Source organism: Cervus canadensis, chromosome 11, assembly GCF_019320065.1.
Source record: "Cervus canadensis isolate Bull #8, Minnesota chromosome 11, ASM1932006v1, whole genome shotgun sequence".
Classification (NCBI taxonomy): domain Eukaryota; kingdom Metazoa; phylum Chordata; class Mammalia; order Artiodactyla; family Cervidae; genus Cervus; species Cervus canadensis.
In genome coordinates this window covers 5,883,276-5,899,692 of record NC_057396.1, presented here as the reverse complement: position 1 = coordinate 5,899,692, position 16,417 = coordinate 5,883,276, and the positions used below count along the sequence as shown (strand labels likewise).

The 16,417-nt window shown below is 36.4% G+C and overlaps 1 protein-coding gene across 1 annotated transcript in view; it reads right to left on the bottom strand.

Annotated features, from left to right (window-relative positions):
* The window catches only part of TRPC6 (transient receptor potential cation channel subfamily C member 6), a 150,337-nt gene that overhangs the window by 120,065 nt on the left and 13,855 nt on the right, over positions 1–16,417 (bottom strand). The gene's annotated exons all lie outside the window — the stretch shown is intronic.

Below are 16,417 nucleotides of genomic sequence, written 5' to 3'. Positions count from 1 at the left end.
CAAAGACTGGAAAAAGGTGAAGAGAGTTGACGTTTGAGAAGGAAGGAAGAAGTCAGACTGAAGAAGCCAGTATACCGAGTTGCCCACATAGGGCCTCAGGTTATATGTGGCATCAAAAAAACAATCCACATAAAGTAACATTACAGTTTACTCCCATGTCTTACAACATGAACATTTTTGTTAGCTATATTGGATTTAAAATCTTCCTAAAATGCACTGCATACATCTCCTCTTTCTTAAAGTATGGAATGATAAATTTAAATTTCTTTGGATGACTCAAGAAGAGCAATATAAATGTCAATGATTAAATCACTGCCAATGAAATACCAATGCTATAAGTGGGAATCTTCCTCTTACATGAATCAGGGATCCCTGGTGGCTCAGACAGTAAGGAATCTGCCCACAATGCAGGAGTTCAGTTCAGTTCATTTCAGTCACTCAGTCGTGTCCAACTCTGCAACCCCATGGACTGCAGCACATCAGGTTTTCCTGTCCATCACCAACTACCAGAGCTTGCTCAAACTCATGTCTACAGAGTTGGTGATGCCATCCGATCATCTCATCCTCTGTCATCCCCTTCTCCTCCTGCCTTCAATCCTTCCCAGCATCAGAGTCTTTTCCAATGAGTCAGTTCTTCACATCAGGTGGCCAAAGCTTCAGATTCAGCATCAGTCCTTCCAATGAATATTCAGGGTTGATTTCCTTTAGGATAGATTTGATATCCCTGCAGTCCAAGGGACTTTCAAGAGTCTTCTCCAACACCACAGTTCAAAAGTATCAATTCTTCGGTGCTCAGCTTTCTTTATGGTTCAACTCTCACATCCATACATGACTACTGGAAAAACCATAGCTTTGACTACATGGACCTTTGTCGACAAAGTCCTGTCTTTGCTTTTTGCTTTTTAATATGCTGTCTAGGTTGGTCATTGCTTTTCTTCCATGGAGAAAGCACCTTTTAATTTCATGGCTGCTGTCACCATCTGCAGTGATTTTGAAGCCCAGGAAAATAAAGTGTGTCACTGTTTCCACTGTTTCCCCATCTATTTGCCATGAAGTGATGGGACCAGATGCCATAATCTCAGTTTTCTGAATGTTGAGTTTTGAGCCAACTTTTTCACTCTCCTCTTTTACTTTCATCAAGAGGTTCTTTAGTTCCTCTTCACTTTCTGCCATAAGGGTGGTGTCATCTGCATATCTGAGGTTATTGGTATTTCTCCCAGCAATCTTGATTTCAGCTTGTGCTTCATCCAGCCCGGCATTTTGCATGACGTACTCTGCACATAAGTTAAACAAGCAGGGTGACAATATACAGCCTTGATATGCTCCTTTGCCAATATGGAACCAGTCCATTGCTCCATGTCTGGTTCTAACTGTTGCTTCCTGACCAGCAAACAGATTTCTCAGGAGGTCAGATGGTCTGGTATTCCCATCTCTTTAATAATTTTCCACAGTTTGTTTTGATCCATACAAAGACTTTAGTAATGAAGCAGAAGTAAATGTCTTTTCTAACTCTCTTGCTTTTTTGATGATAACAACGGATGTTGGCAATTGAATCTCTGGTTCCTCTGCCTTTTCTAAATCCAGCTTGAACATCTGGAAGTTTTCGGTTCACATACTGTTGAATCCTAGCTTGGAGAATTTTGAGTATTACTTTGCTAGCGTGTGAGATGAGTGCAACTGTGCAGTAGTTGAACATTCTTCGGCATTGTCTTTCTTAGGGATTGGAATGAAAACTGACCTTTTCCAGTCCTGTGGCCACTGCTGAGTTTTCCAAATTTGTTGGCATATTGAGTGCAGCACTTTCACAGCATCATCTTTTAGGTTTTGAAATAGCTCAGCTGGAATTCCTTCACCTCCACTAGCTTTGTTCATAGTGATGTTTCTTAAGGCCCACTTGACTTTGCACTCCAGGAATGTCTGGCTCTGGGTGAGTGATAACACCATCATGGTTATCTGGGTCATTAATCTTTTTTGTATAGTTCTTCTGTGCATTTTTTCCACCTCTTCTTAATATTTTCTGCTTCTGTTAGGTCCGTACCATTTCTGTCCCTTATTGTGTCCATCTTTGCATTAAATATTCCCTTGGTATCTCTAATTTTCTTCAAGAGATCTCTAGTCCTTCCCATTCTACTGTTTTTTCCTCTATTTCTTTGCATTGATCCCTTAGGAAGACTTTCTTATCTCTCCTTGCTATTCTTTGGAACTCTGCATTCAGATGGATGTATCTTTCCTTTTCTCCTTTGCTTTTCACTTCTCCTTTTCTCAGCTATTTGTAAGGCCTCCTCAGACAGCCATTTTGCCTTTTTTGCATCCCATGACCCCTGCCAATTCAGGAGACCAGGATTCAGTCCCTGGGTGGGGAAGATCCCCTGGAAAAAGGATGGTACAAACTCCAGTATTCTTGCCTAAAGAAAACCATGGACAGGGGAGCCTGGCAGGCTATAGTCCACAGGATCGCAGAGTGTTGGACACAACTGAGTGACTAACGCTCATTTTCATAAGTTTGACTCTTACTCCTATGCTAATAATATTCTGTTTGAGTAACAATTTTTTTTCTACTTTAACAAAACCTGTCTTTATTAAAGTGTACAAATCTTTAGCACACTTTCCCAGATATAACGGGAGAGGGATGTGTAGACTCAACCTGCATGTCTCCAATCACACGGATGCCAACAGACTGTGTTCACCTTCCACATGAATGTATGGCAGGAGAAGTCTCCACACTTCTAAACATTATTTTAGCAGAAGACAGACAGCAGATGTCAGTGCTTTTAGTGACTTGGTATTTTCAGCAAACTTTTTCTGAGCAGCAGAGAACAAGAAATTTTTTCAAAAATCTTAGAATTGGATATAAATGTTGGTAGTAGATACAATCAATAAGTATCTTGAGTAAACTCATCTTTTTTTTTTTTTTTTTGATATATACCTGTTAGGTGAATTGAAAGCAATTAAGGAAAAAGTAAGAAGTCTCAAGTGTTGTCTACCCCGTATTTGTTGTTCCTGAAACAATATAGGCTAAAAGTAAAGCATCAAACTTATTACAAATACATACACTATGTCTTTTATTTAGGTTGGGATCAGTACTTTTATAAGCTGGTGTGCCTTAACTTCATGCCAACTCTTTTATTTACTCAGAACCACCTCCTTGCCCCCCCTTTTTTTAACTTTCATGTGGACTTGAATATGTTTGAGATGAGTGGCTCTCATCCCTTTATTCCTCTCTACATCCGAGCTGGTGGATATCAAAAAGGAAAGAATCTTCCTTGGACTGGATACAGACAGTATAGGCTGGGTTATACATAAATCTCACTCCTCTCTTCTACTCCTGCTTCCAAAACATATGAAAAGGGAGGTCAGTAACAGGATTCTAGAGATTACCTTAAGTCCCCTAAAATTTAACTTTTTTAAAGCACATTCCTTTGAGGTATTAGTCCTTTAACCCTTGTTACTGATGAGTTGCCTGGGGCACAGCTTCATAAATGCCTGAGACACCATAACATCACAAAAAGAGTCTCAGTTGCTCGGATGAGTGAGTGAATCTGTGGTGAAATAAATATCTTGAGATACTAAAATTCCAAACCTGCTTTGACTATGAGTGGTCCCTAACTCTTCCTCCTCTAACCTTCTTGAAAACGGATAGGCCAGGTCATAGAAGAGAAGGAAAAGAAAGGAATTAAAAAATAAAGAACTGAAGAAAGAAAAGGTACACAAGAAGAAGAGAAGAAACCATGGGAAATCACCCAATTTCAATGGATCTTGCTAGGATTTGAATAAGCATTTATATATTTAGTAACTATCTTTTTGGGGCAGTCCCTAAATTCAAGAAACTTATGACTTCATCCTTGGTCCCAGAATATCACCAGGGTAAATCCCTTTGCAAATCGCATATTTTAAAATTCTTCTCTATTCTCTTTCCTTTTAACTTATTTCATAAAAATGGCATTTTCTGTACAACCTGAAATTTTAAAGTGGTTAAATTTTGTCCTAGACATTCCTACAAAGAATCTTAGTTTGTAATGCACTTTATATTCATATGTAGGTAGTTACCTTCTGTTTTGAGTTCAAATATAATAGGAAATGTATCTTTTTCCTTGTTTCTGACGTTTGGGATTATTTTGCTGGAAATGGGTATTAAGACTATCTCACTTGAGAGTGTAGAATAAGGGTTTAGAATTTTAGACTCTTGAGCCAGACTGCTTGGGTTTGAATCTGAGATCTGACAATTGGGAAAATGACTTTAGCTGTGTCTGCCTACGTTTCCTATTCTATATGGAGGTGACAGTGGGTGGAGGTGTGGCTTTGGGGAAAGATAAATATGGTGCAGTTGGAGCTGGCAAGGTGCACTGTGTGCCCATGGGTGCTTGCAAGGGAGGGAAGGAGACGTGGGCCTTGAGGGAGAGGAAGGAGAAGGTGAGCTGGGGTGTGCTGAGCGTCAGAGGCATCACAGACGAAAAGCACAGATAGACTTGCCTTCTGCGTATTATGACAAGCGACCCGGAACACTCCACCTGAGTGGCTAGGAAAAGGGCACATAGAGAACGACTTCATTTACAAAGATCTATGTAAACCACCCCACCCTCCCCCCAAAAAAAACACTTTTGTGTACATATTCAGTTTTCTGAAGGGGCTTCCCTGGTGGCTCAGAGGGTAAAGCATCTGCCTGCAATGAGAGAGACCTGGGTTTGATCCCTGGGTTTGGAAGATCCCCTGGAGAAGTGCATGGCAACCCACTCCAGTATTCTTGCCTGGAGAATCCCATGGACAGAGGAGCCTGGTGGGCTACAGTCCACAGGGTCGCAAAGAGTCGGACACGACTGAGTGACTTCACTTGCTTTCTTTCTTTCAGTTTTCTGACAACAAAGCAACTTGCAAAACTTGCTTGAACCTGAGCATTACCTTTCCAATGAAATAAAAATTAAAATTCAAATAAGTAGGAACCAAATGAAGTAAAGTCAATTCCAGATACGATCCTACAAGTTCTGCTGCCTCTCCCACTGAGTGGCAGGATTCAAGTCATCATTAGGAGGAAATTTTACTTTAAACATGTCATCTTAAGCTGTAAGACTCTCCATTAAACTCTACCTCATAGGGTTATAGTGAGGTTTAAATGAATTAATAGGTGGGAAATGTTTAGGGCAGTGCCTGGCACATTGTCAGTTCTTTATTAAAGCTCCCTCTGCTGGGAATCTGGAAAACTAACCTGTGCAAAGGTGTTGGAACAGTTCTGTCCAATATAGTGGCCTCTAGCCACAAGCAGCAACTGAAGCTTTAATTCACTTAGCTGAAATTAAATGAAGCTAAAAATTCAGTTGCTCAGTTACATTCATCACGTTTCAGGGGCTCAGTACTAGTGGTTGTCATACTGGACATGGCAGGTATAAAACACATGGCCCCAGAAAGTTCTACAGCACAGTATTGTGCTAGACACTGGTAATTATAATAGTAGTAGTACAACAGAAACCCCAGGAACAGAATTAGGACAAGAATACACTGAGTCAGGCAGTCATTAAACATGGAGTGAGGGTTTCCTCTGGACCAGATGCCATATGAAATGCAGAGGATACCAGGTCTGTGTGTGCATGCCTGAGTGTGTCCCCCTGTGCTTGGCAGGGTGGGGGCGGGCTTGAAGGGTGATTACATTTTATGTAGGAAAACATTACAGAACGTTAAAGCTGTTTAGTAGTCATCTGTGTGACTAAAATCTCAACTCCATACACCAATACTATGTGTGTCTTGTTCATCTTTTTAATTTCCTGTTCCTTGCACAAGGTTCACCACAGGACTGCTCACCATGCATTTTCGAAGGAATGAGTTTTAAAAGTCAGATCTGAATGGAGTGAGGATGGTGAGGATGAGCGCCTGGAAGCGAGGCTGGAGGAAGGAGGAGAGGGAAGGGCAGGACGAGAGGAGAGAAGTTGCAGGAGAAAGAGTCAGCAGAGCACACCCCGAGGAGGAGGCAGCACGGGGAGCGTGGAGACGGAAGGTGAGGGCAGATCACGCCCCTCATCCTTTGCCTGGCGATGCCCACCCTGCTTGTGTTAAGGATTTCCCTTCTTTATCCCCATTTTTACCTGTACATTTCCAGTGGGAGAAAACAGGGTTATATGTTTACTTCATGGAGCTGTAGCAATGGATAATGTCTATCCACACACACATTGGGAAGGTCCAAGGACCTCCCCCAAGAAAACTAATGTGAGGGAAATTGACTAGTTCTGGCTATGTTAGTATCCTCTACTGTTAATTTGTTTTCAAACTCGGCAGGTCTACAGACAGCCTACAATTCCTTCTCGGGAATGTTGCATAACTGCTTGATATTAGAAACAATGGTTTGAACATTCCTGCATGTATACACTGGGACACATGAATAAAAATTTCTCTTGGGTAGTAGCTTGCAAAACTTAGCATGTATTAGAACCACCTAGAGAGCTTGTTAAAACACAGGCTGATGCTTCTTATAAGTGAAATCCAAAAACAAAAAGTGAACTCGGAGAGACAGAGAACAGGTGGGTGGTTGCCATTGCAAGAGGGTGAGGGGGAGGCCAAATGAGTGAAGTGGATCAAAACTTCCAGTTACAAAATAAATAGGTCCTGGGGATGTAATGTACCACATGGTGACTGTAGTCAATAACACTGTATAATATATTTGAAAGTTACTAAAAGAATAGATTTTTAAGAAAAGTTTTGTTAACTATGTGTGATGATGTATGTTAACTAGACATTTATGGTGATCCTTTTGCAATACATACACATGTCAAACCATGTTGAACACTTTAAGCTAACACAATGTTATATGTCAATTACAACCATAAAGTAAATAAATATTTTAAAACTAAAGCTTGAGAAACACTAGGGCTTAAATATTGCAACTCAATGTAAATGAATAAAATTAAGCCATTAATTATTGGGACTTTCCTGTTGGCCAAGTGGCTAAAAGTCCGAGCTCTCAATACAGGGGGCTTGGGGTTCGATCCCTGGTCAAGAAACTAGTACTAGATCCCACATGTTACAACTAAGAGCTCACCTGCTGCAACTAAAGATCCCACATGCTGAAATGAAGAGCGAAGATTCATGTGTCACAACTAAGACCCAGTGCAGCCAAATAAATAAATAAAAACAAACAACATGAATCATTGTAAAAAAATCTCTCCACACATCACAACTCCTTTTGGGCTTAGTAAACCTCAGTTGATACCTTTATCAAGCGTTTATTCAAACATACTGATTATCTGCTATGAGATAGGTGCCATTCTAGGCACTGAGAATATGAGAATATAGTAGAAAGAGTCTCTAAGTCCCTCATTCACTGGGCTTATACACTAGTGAGGCTATACAAACAGCATGATTTAAAATAATGGAGAGGTTAATGCTGGTCAATCAGAGGCTTATCTCTTGACTCTAACCCCACACTTCTCAGAGCAGAGGACACTCTGTCCCCTTTCTCACCATCTAGGAATAGAAGCAGGGGCTATTTCCTTCCTTCCATAGCCAAAGACACCATCAAGTCCTCAATTCCTACTTGACTCCAATTCCTGACACCAGCCTACCGCTCCTTTCACAATAGGTCAGTGAATCCACAGATGTTTACTGAGCATCTCCTGGTTCCTCAGGATGAGGCTCTTGTCAGGGCAAAAAAGGGGAAAGTAAGAACCCAGAAGGACATGTAACAAACAGAGAAGCCCAATGTTGACGTGGACTCAGCAAGTCTCTACTCCACAGGTCCCACGTAACCAAGTCCTGAAGGGTGAGAGGAACACGGAGAGAAAGAAGCCACGATTCTTGCGTTCGGGTAGGACTGATCCTCTGGTAAGGCAAGACAACACTTCATTCAATCGAAGATACTTCTTTTACATTTTAAGATCTTTGAAAATGGACCTTATCTTACAATTGTGGTGCTTTCAACTGGATGAGATCATAAAGATAACGCAAAAGAGCATCACGCCGTGAGAGCTGTGTAGAATCTATGGCGATTAGGACAGCGGTCTGCAGTCAGGCTGTACATTAAAAAAGCAAGTAAAAACCACACATGTTGCTGGTCTCCACCCTCAGTTCTGATGCACTTAGTCTGGAATGAGGCCTGATGATCTGAATTCCTAACATGTTCCAGGTGCTGTTGGGCACATGCTTTGAGAAGCCCTGCTCCAGGGCTCTGACTTTAAACTGGAGTACTCCTACCTGTGGAGGACAGAACTTTGCAAGAGGTGAAGGGTCAGAAAGAGTCCACTGAAATCTATCAACTCCTCCATATCTGTATGTGTTCTTTCCTAAAACACCCCTCAGGTTTCCCTCAGAACACGCTGGTCGTCAGTCACCACTTCCCAGCCACGTGGCCCTTGTCTCACTTTGCAAAGGAAAAACACGCCCCTCACCCATTCCTAGCACTGACCTCAAGTGTAAAGCCTTCTTGAATATTAAACAAATGTTCCAAAGTTCAACCTACGCCTCTCTTAATCAGGGCACCAGAAGTATCCCCGTCCATCTTTGCAGTAGATGCTTTTCTACTTGTGTGTGTGTGAGTGGCTCAGTCATATCCAATTCTGCAACCCCATGGACTATAGCCCACCAGGCTCCTCTGTCCATGGGATTCTCCAGGCAAGGATACTGGAGTGGGTTGCTATGCCCTCCTCCAGGGGATCTTCCAGAACCAGGGATTAAACTTGGGTCTCCTGTATTGCAGGCTGATTCTTTACCGTCTGAGCCATCAGGGAAACCCTACTCATTAGTAAACAAAAAATAAACTATTACTGATCAAAACACATGAAGATTTGATTTTTAAAAAATCTGAAAAAAGGAGTCACAGAATCCAATCCTGAACTACTTAACTAGCTGTGAAGTCTTGAGAAAGTTATATAATCTCCCTGCGCCTCACACTCCACTTCTGTAAAAAGCAAATGGTAAGTTCCTTTTTTTGATTATTGTAGACATTAAACAATATACATAAATAGTGTAAGTGTAAATTATATTCATTAATATATTTAGAAATGTTTAGAATTGTATCTGGCACATAGGAAATGCTGTATGTGTTAGCCTACAGTGTTGTTGTAATTATTAACTAATAATAATATCTCAAGATATAGTTTAACTTAAAAATTTTACATAGATTTGTTTCAGAAAATTTTCTGAAGGTCATTAATAAAAAAGCCTTTAAAAATATGTTGCAACATGATGGTTAAATGATGTAAAAAATAATTTCAAGTAAAAGGAAGTAAAAATTTGTAATTAAAGAACTTATAAATCGGGTGGAGAGGGAGGTGGGAGGGGGGATCAGGATCGGGAATACATGTAAATCCATGGCTGATTCATATCAATGTATGACAAACCCACTGGAAAAAAAAAAATAATAATAATAATAAAAAAAAGAAAAAAAAAAGAAAATAAATATAAAAAAAAAAAAAGAACTTACATAACTTTTCAAGTTAATGGTGATTATAATACAATTTTTAAAGTAAGGCATCAATTTTATCTATAAACATTAATTTCACAATATAATGACAATTACATATTTTGCAACTATTTAAACTCATGATGAAAGTTTCAGATGTTAATATTCTTTTAGGGTAACCAACCTGAACATCATCAAGACCAGTGCTTTAGTGCTTTAGGTATATGCCAAGGAGTGAAATTATTGGGCTATGTGGTGTTCCCATCTTCACCTGTACTAAGTTTTGCCATTTTTATTCTAACAAAGTTTCTCCCATTTGATGTAAACTCCTACTAACTGGGTACAGGGTTTCATTGATCTACATCATCATAGATACTTAATATAAACAAAGTCACTTTTTTTTTTTTTGCCAATTTACTGGATGTCAAAGAGTAACTCTCTGTGATTTCTTTGGCATTTTCCAGATTATTAATATGACTGTGGATGATTATTGGTCATTTATGTTTCTGCTGCTATAAGAAAAAGCTGTATGTCTTTGCTATTTCTTAGAGAATCTATATATTGTCAGTATTCTAGACAGTGTCAGTATTTTATATGTTTTCAGTATCTTTTGCCAAACTGTAATCTTGTCTTCATTTTCCACTTATGGTATCTTTTGGTAAGCAGAGTTTCTTAATTTTTATGTGTTAAACTTATCAATTTTATGATTAATATTTTGTGATTTTTTTTTTTGTGCCATAGGAATCCTTTTCTATCCCAAAGTCATTAAAATGTTTAGAAAAAAAAATGAAAACAAATGTTTTGCCTCTTAAAAATCATCTGGAATAGAATTTTCTGTAGGGTGTGAGTTAGAGACCCAAATTTATACTTTTTTTACCCCCATAGGGATGTCCAATTTCCCTATCACTATTTTAATGGAAAATCAGCTTTCTCTCATGGAGCTGCCCAGCCATCTCTTTCATATAAATTTAATTCAACAAATTAGTCTGTTATTACAGCAATATCACACTGGCTTAATTAGTAAAACCTTAAGGTGTAGTCTGATATTTGGTGAGACAAGTTCCTCCAGATAATTATTCAGGATTGCGCTGGCTATGATTTGATTCTTTGCAGATCTGAGTAAATATCAGTATCAACTTATCAATCTTCTGGAAAGAAAAAGATCTTATAATTTTCATTGAAATTAAGGTTAAATTATACATTAATTTGAGGAAAAGCTGACATCATTAAAATATCAGGTTTTAATATCTGTGAAGATAATTTAGTATATTTGTATTTACATGAACATTCTTTTATTTTTCAGTATAATTTTAAAGTTTATTTCATAAAAGCATGCACATTTATGGTTAGATGTAGTACTGATGCCTTAAGTGTTATTTTTTTTCAGTGAATAGTAATTTTTGTGATTTATTACAGCCTGTTGCTGATATAAATAAATGTAATTGATTTTATATGTTGATCTCATAACAATGTGTTAAATTCTTTTATTATTTCTATATTTGTCTATAGAGTTTGGGGACTTTACTATGCAGACAATATTATGCTAATAATTTGGGGTTTTGTTATTTCAGCTTTATTGTGATATAATTGACTTTATAAAATTATAAGATATTTACAGCATATACATCTTGATGATTTGATATACCTAAGTATTGTGAAGGGATTCCCCCATCTAGTTAATTAACACATTCATCACCCCACATATTTACATACTTTACTTTTCTTGGTGAGAATATTTAAATTCCATTCTCTGAGCAAATTTCAATTATACAATATAATGTTAGCAGCTATATTCACCATGTTACATTAAATTCTCAGACTCAGACTGTATTCATCTTTTAGCTAGAAGTTTTTACCAACCTGTCCCTATTTCCCCAACTCCTCTCCTCTGGCAGGTCTCCCTGGTGGCTCAGAGGTAAAGAATATACCTGCCAATACAGAAGACACAGGTTCGATCCCTATGTCAGGAAGATCCCCTGGAGAAAGGAAGTGGCAACCCACTCCAGTACTCTTGCCTGGAAAATCCCAGTCCACTGGGTCTCAAAAGAGTCGGACATGACTGGAAGACTAAACAACAACAGTCCTCTGGCAACCTTCTTCTATTCTGCTTTATAATTTTAAGTTTTTTGAGTCCACATATAAGTGATACCAGAGCAAAATATGTGTATTTCCCTGGTTTATTTTACTTAGCATAATGCCCTCATGGTTCATCCTGCTGTTGCAAAGGACTGGATTTCTTTCTTATGCTGAGTAATATTCCATTAAACATCATCTTTATCCATTCATTGATGAAACCTACTTTGGCTATTCTAAATAATGCTGCAATACATATACAATAATGGCAGGTCTTTCCTTCCTTTAAAACTTATTTTTTCTATTTATGTTCTTTTCCTTTGTGCTTGTTAATTCTCCAATACACACTACAGAAGAAGTGAGGTGGCAATCAGTGTCTAGATCTAGAATTTTAAAAGGAATGTCTCAGAATATTTTCCTGTAGATCTGGGGAGATTCCTACTTTGTTGAGTTTTACTGTGAATTAATACTCAAGTTTATCAAATGATTTTTCATTTATCATTGAGATGACCACATATTTTCTTTGATTTATTGATCTGATGAATTATATAAATTATTTCCTTAGAATTTAACTGCTGGGTTTGGTTTGTTCAGAAAGTTTTGAATAAAACTGTCTTATAAATTTCTTCCCTTACACTCCTATTCTGGGTTGTGTATCATGGTTACAATGACTTCCCTATAAGAGTATGTGAGAGATTAAAGTGATCTATTTTTAGGAAATTTATTAAAACTTATTTATAAGACTCCCTGAGCCTATCTTTTCTTTATGAGAATTTTTATATACTGAATAAATTTCTTTAAAAAATAATTATGAAACTATTTGGGCCCTCGATATCTTCTTGAGTGAACTTTGGTATGTTCTATTACTCTAAAAATTGAGCATTGTGCTTTAAATTTTCAAATTTTGGCATAAATTTACTCTATTATCATACCTTTTCAAACTTCTGATAACTGTTATTATGTTCTATCATTGTGTTCTTTTTCAATCTTTAGGTACCTATGAATATATCTTTCATGCTTAATATTATTTATTTGTGAATTATCTTTTCTGGATAAAACTCACCAGTCTTTTCTACTTAGTTTTTGAAAATAATAAACTTTTAGATTTGTTGCACTCCACTATTTTATTGTTTGTAATTTTAATTTTATTCATTAGCTAAATGTTCAATTTATGAAAGAGAGCACAGAAGAGAACACAAGAAAAATAGTATTATAGAATAAAAATATTTGCTAGATTCTGTTTTCTCTAAGCATTTAAGTCTAAGTACCAATGTTACTGCCACTGCTATAAACTGCTATATAATATTTTCATTGTAATTTATTTTTAAATTTCTATTATAATTTCTTCTTTGCTCCATGAAATGTGTGTGTATGTGTATGGATAGATTTATCATATCAATTTTTAAGTTGATGGAAACTATTTTTGTTGCTCATCTCTATTTCAAATATATTGTGATCAGATACTTTTTCTACGAGGTATATGTTCTTTCAGTAAAATTTATATGTATTATACCAAAAAGCTATCTCAACAAATTTTAATGTTTCACATTAAAAAAGTGGATATTATTTAAACAGCCAGGTTCTATATATGTCCAATTAATAATGTTTCATAATTTTACTTTCAGGTTTTCCCGATTTAAATTTTTTTATTTGCTCAACCTGTCAAAAATTGAGATTTCCCACTCAAATCTATGATGACAGATTTGTCAGTGTTGTTCTTACAGTTCTTTTGATCTCTGCTTTTATGTTTTTAAGACGACTTTATGATGGGTATACAAGTTTTTAACTTCTATGCCTACCAGATGAATTATACCTTTTATTATTTTGTTGTTGCCTCTATTTTCCTACTAATGATTTTTGTTTTAAAACATTTGTTGAATTTGATGTCATTATACCTACCAATATTTCTCTTTGTGTTTGTCATATATATTTTTGTTCTTGTCTTGATCCCAGTCTTTCCATGTCTGTTAATTTTAAGTATACTTCCTATTTAAATGAAAAATAACTAAATTAAGAAAACTCTATGCTTCTGGGGATTTTCCCCAGTGAATTTAGTCTGTTTATATTATCTTAACTGATAATATATGAACTTGTTTCTACCAACTTGCTATTCTCTGAATTTATCTTTTTCTTTCTAGGCAGCATTTATCTTGCTTCTTCTCTTTCCAGTTCTTTTTTTCCGTTTTCCTTTCTTTTCATCTTCCCTCTACAGATCCATACAGCTATATCCTCTATTTCTATTCTTATGTGGACTTCCCTTGAAATTTTATAATGTAGACTTTAAGCCCCACTGCTTCCTAACCAACATAAGGACTTTAGAACTTTTTAAGTCTGAAAATTCCCTTCCAGTCTAAAGGAAATTGTTCAGTACGTTAGCTCTGTCCTCTTTTTTAAAGACAAATTAGACATAAGTATATTATAGGAGAATGATTATTTAATGTTATCTACATTTATCAATTTCATTGCTCTCATTCCTTTAATATCACAGACCATCCTCCTAGGATAAGTTTCCATCTTTCTGCAGTATGGTCTATCCCTTACAAGTTCTTTTCATGTAGGCATGTTGGTATAAGAAAAAAAAAAGCTTTTGATTTTTTTTTTTCCCCTGAAAATATCTTTATTTCAAATTCACACCTAGATACAAGGAACTGAAACTACATTCCAAAAAACAAAACATTTAAAAAGACTTTGTAAGCAGTCAGAAGGAAAAATACAGATTATGTATCAAGGAAAAAGAGTTTTCTTTCAGCAAATATCTCAACAGTAAGAAAGGAAAGCAGAAAAGAATGATATGTCCAAAGTCATATTAATATTTTGCACTCAGTTCCTTGTAACTAGGTGTGAGTCTCTTTTTATTTATCTTATTTGATATATAGAAGTCTTTCTCTGTAGCTTTATATCGTTCATCAATTCTGGAAAAAAACAAAACCTAAGCCACCATTTTTCTAATTGTTTCCTCAACTACATTCTTTGCTTATGGTATTTTGGATATATGTAAACTGTTCTTTCCAATGCTAGCCTCTATATTTCTTAACCCCTCTCATATTTTACAATTCTTATCTTTCTCTATTGCATTCTGAGAAACTTTTTAGAATCTATCTCCCCAATTATCAGTTCTGTTGCTAGCTGCTCTTAACCTTCCACAAAGAACTCTGGTCCATTAATACTTTTATTTCAATAACTTTTGGTTTTTTTCTGAAAGCTCCAGTGTTGTCATTTATTTCAATATGCTTACTCATTTTTGACAGTTTTCCATTGTTTTTTCACTTTTGAGACTCTATGTCTTTACACAGTTCAAAGTAACTTTATGTGCTTATCGTTAATCTTTACATTGACATGATTAAAAGTTTATACTTTGCTTGTTATTTCTGCTGACTCCTACTTCTTGGCTGTTTTCTGTGTAATTATGGTAAATTAAATATATAATCACACTTAAAGATTACCAATTTGTAGAGAACCCAGAGGACCAGGATTAACTAAGAATTTTCAGGTTCAAAGCTGAGTCTCCTGACCATAATGCTGACATTAGCACCTTATTATGGAATTCTGCCTTTAAAGAGAGTTCACCGTTCACTGCTGCTCTGATAGAAATCTGTGACTTCTATCATGCGTGTGTTTGCATACAGAGTTGTCTTAAGATTTTTCTTCCTTCCTATAAGCACAGAAATATAAGCTACTATATTTCATGCAGAATCTAGCTATTTTGTAACAGGATGACCCCCAAGATTATTCCACTGGAGGCAGAATTTCAAGAGTGTTTCAAAACTTCATAATATTCAGAAAAAGAAATCCAGTTAAATGATAATAAGCTTATATAACAGAATTTTCATCGTTTTAAGAAATTTTAACTCATAAAATCGTGGATGATTTAAGGTCAAACTTCCTCCATATTTTCTGAAAATAGATAATTCAAATCAAGAGGGAGGTCAACATTAAGATAAAAATAAAATTCAAACAAATTACGTTCTCCTCTAATTTAAATATAAAATTATTGTGTCATGCTTGATTTAAGAAACAGACTGGAAAAACAGACTAGTTTTTCTCATATACTTTCTCATAAAACAAGCTATTACTCTCCTGACATCTTATCAAGCATATTTTCTATATTATCACTTATTCTTCTAAATATATCAAGAATAGCACCTTACATATAGCAGGTACTTGATGAAAATTTGCCGCATTAAAATATACTGTTTTAAATTTATCTGATTATGACTGATCAGTAGATCTTAGGTAGAAAAATTAATTTCAATCTCATATTTTTGCATGGATGAATACACAATAATGGTTTTCTTGATTGAAATTAGGTTTAGTTCCTAACTGGTTTTCATAGTGAATCTAAAGCAGCTAAACCAATAGGTAAAAAACTGACTACGATTTGAATCAACTGGGGAAATTTTTAAAAAGTATTAATCCTAGGCCATATCACCCCCAACCCAGAAATACTGATTTATTTGGATTCTCATAATTATTAGGGAATCTACATTTTTAAAAAATAAAACTCAACATTCAGAAAACTAAGATCATGGCATCTGGTCCCATCGCTTCATGGCAAATTGATGGGGAAACAATGGAAACAGAGACAGACTTTACTTTTGGGGGCTCCAAAATCACTGCAGATGGTGACTGCAGCCATGAAATTAAAAGATACTTGCTCCTTGGAAGAAAAGTTACGACCAACCTAGACAGCATATTAAAAAGCAGAGACATTACTTTGCCAGCAAAGGTCCATCTAGTCAAAGCTATAGTTTTTCCAGTAGTCATGTATGGACATGAGAGTTGGACTATAAAGAAAGCTGAGCGCTGAAGAATTGATGCTTTTGAACTGTGGTGTTCGAGAAGACTATTGAGAGTCCCTTGGGCAGCAAGGAAATCCAACCAGTCCATCCTAAAGGAGATCAGTCTTGAAAATTCATTGGAAGGACTGATGCTGAAACTGAAACTCTAATACTTTGGCCACCTGAT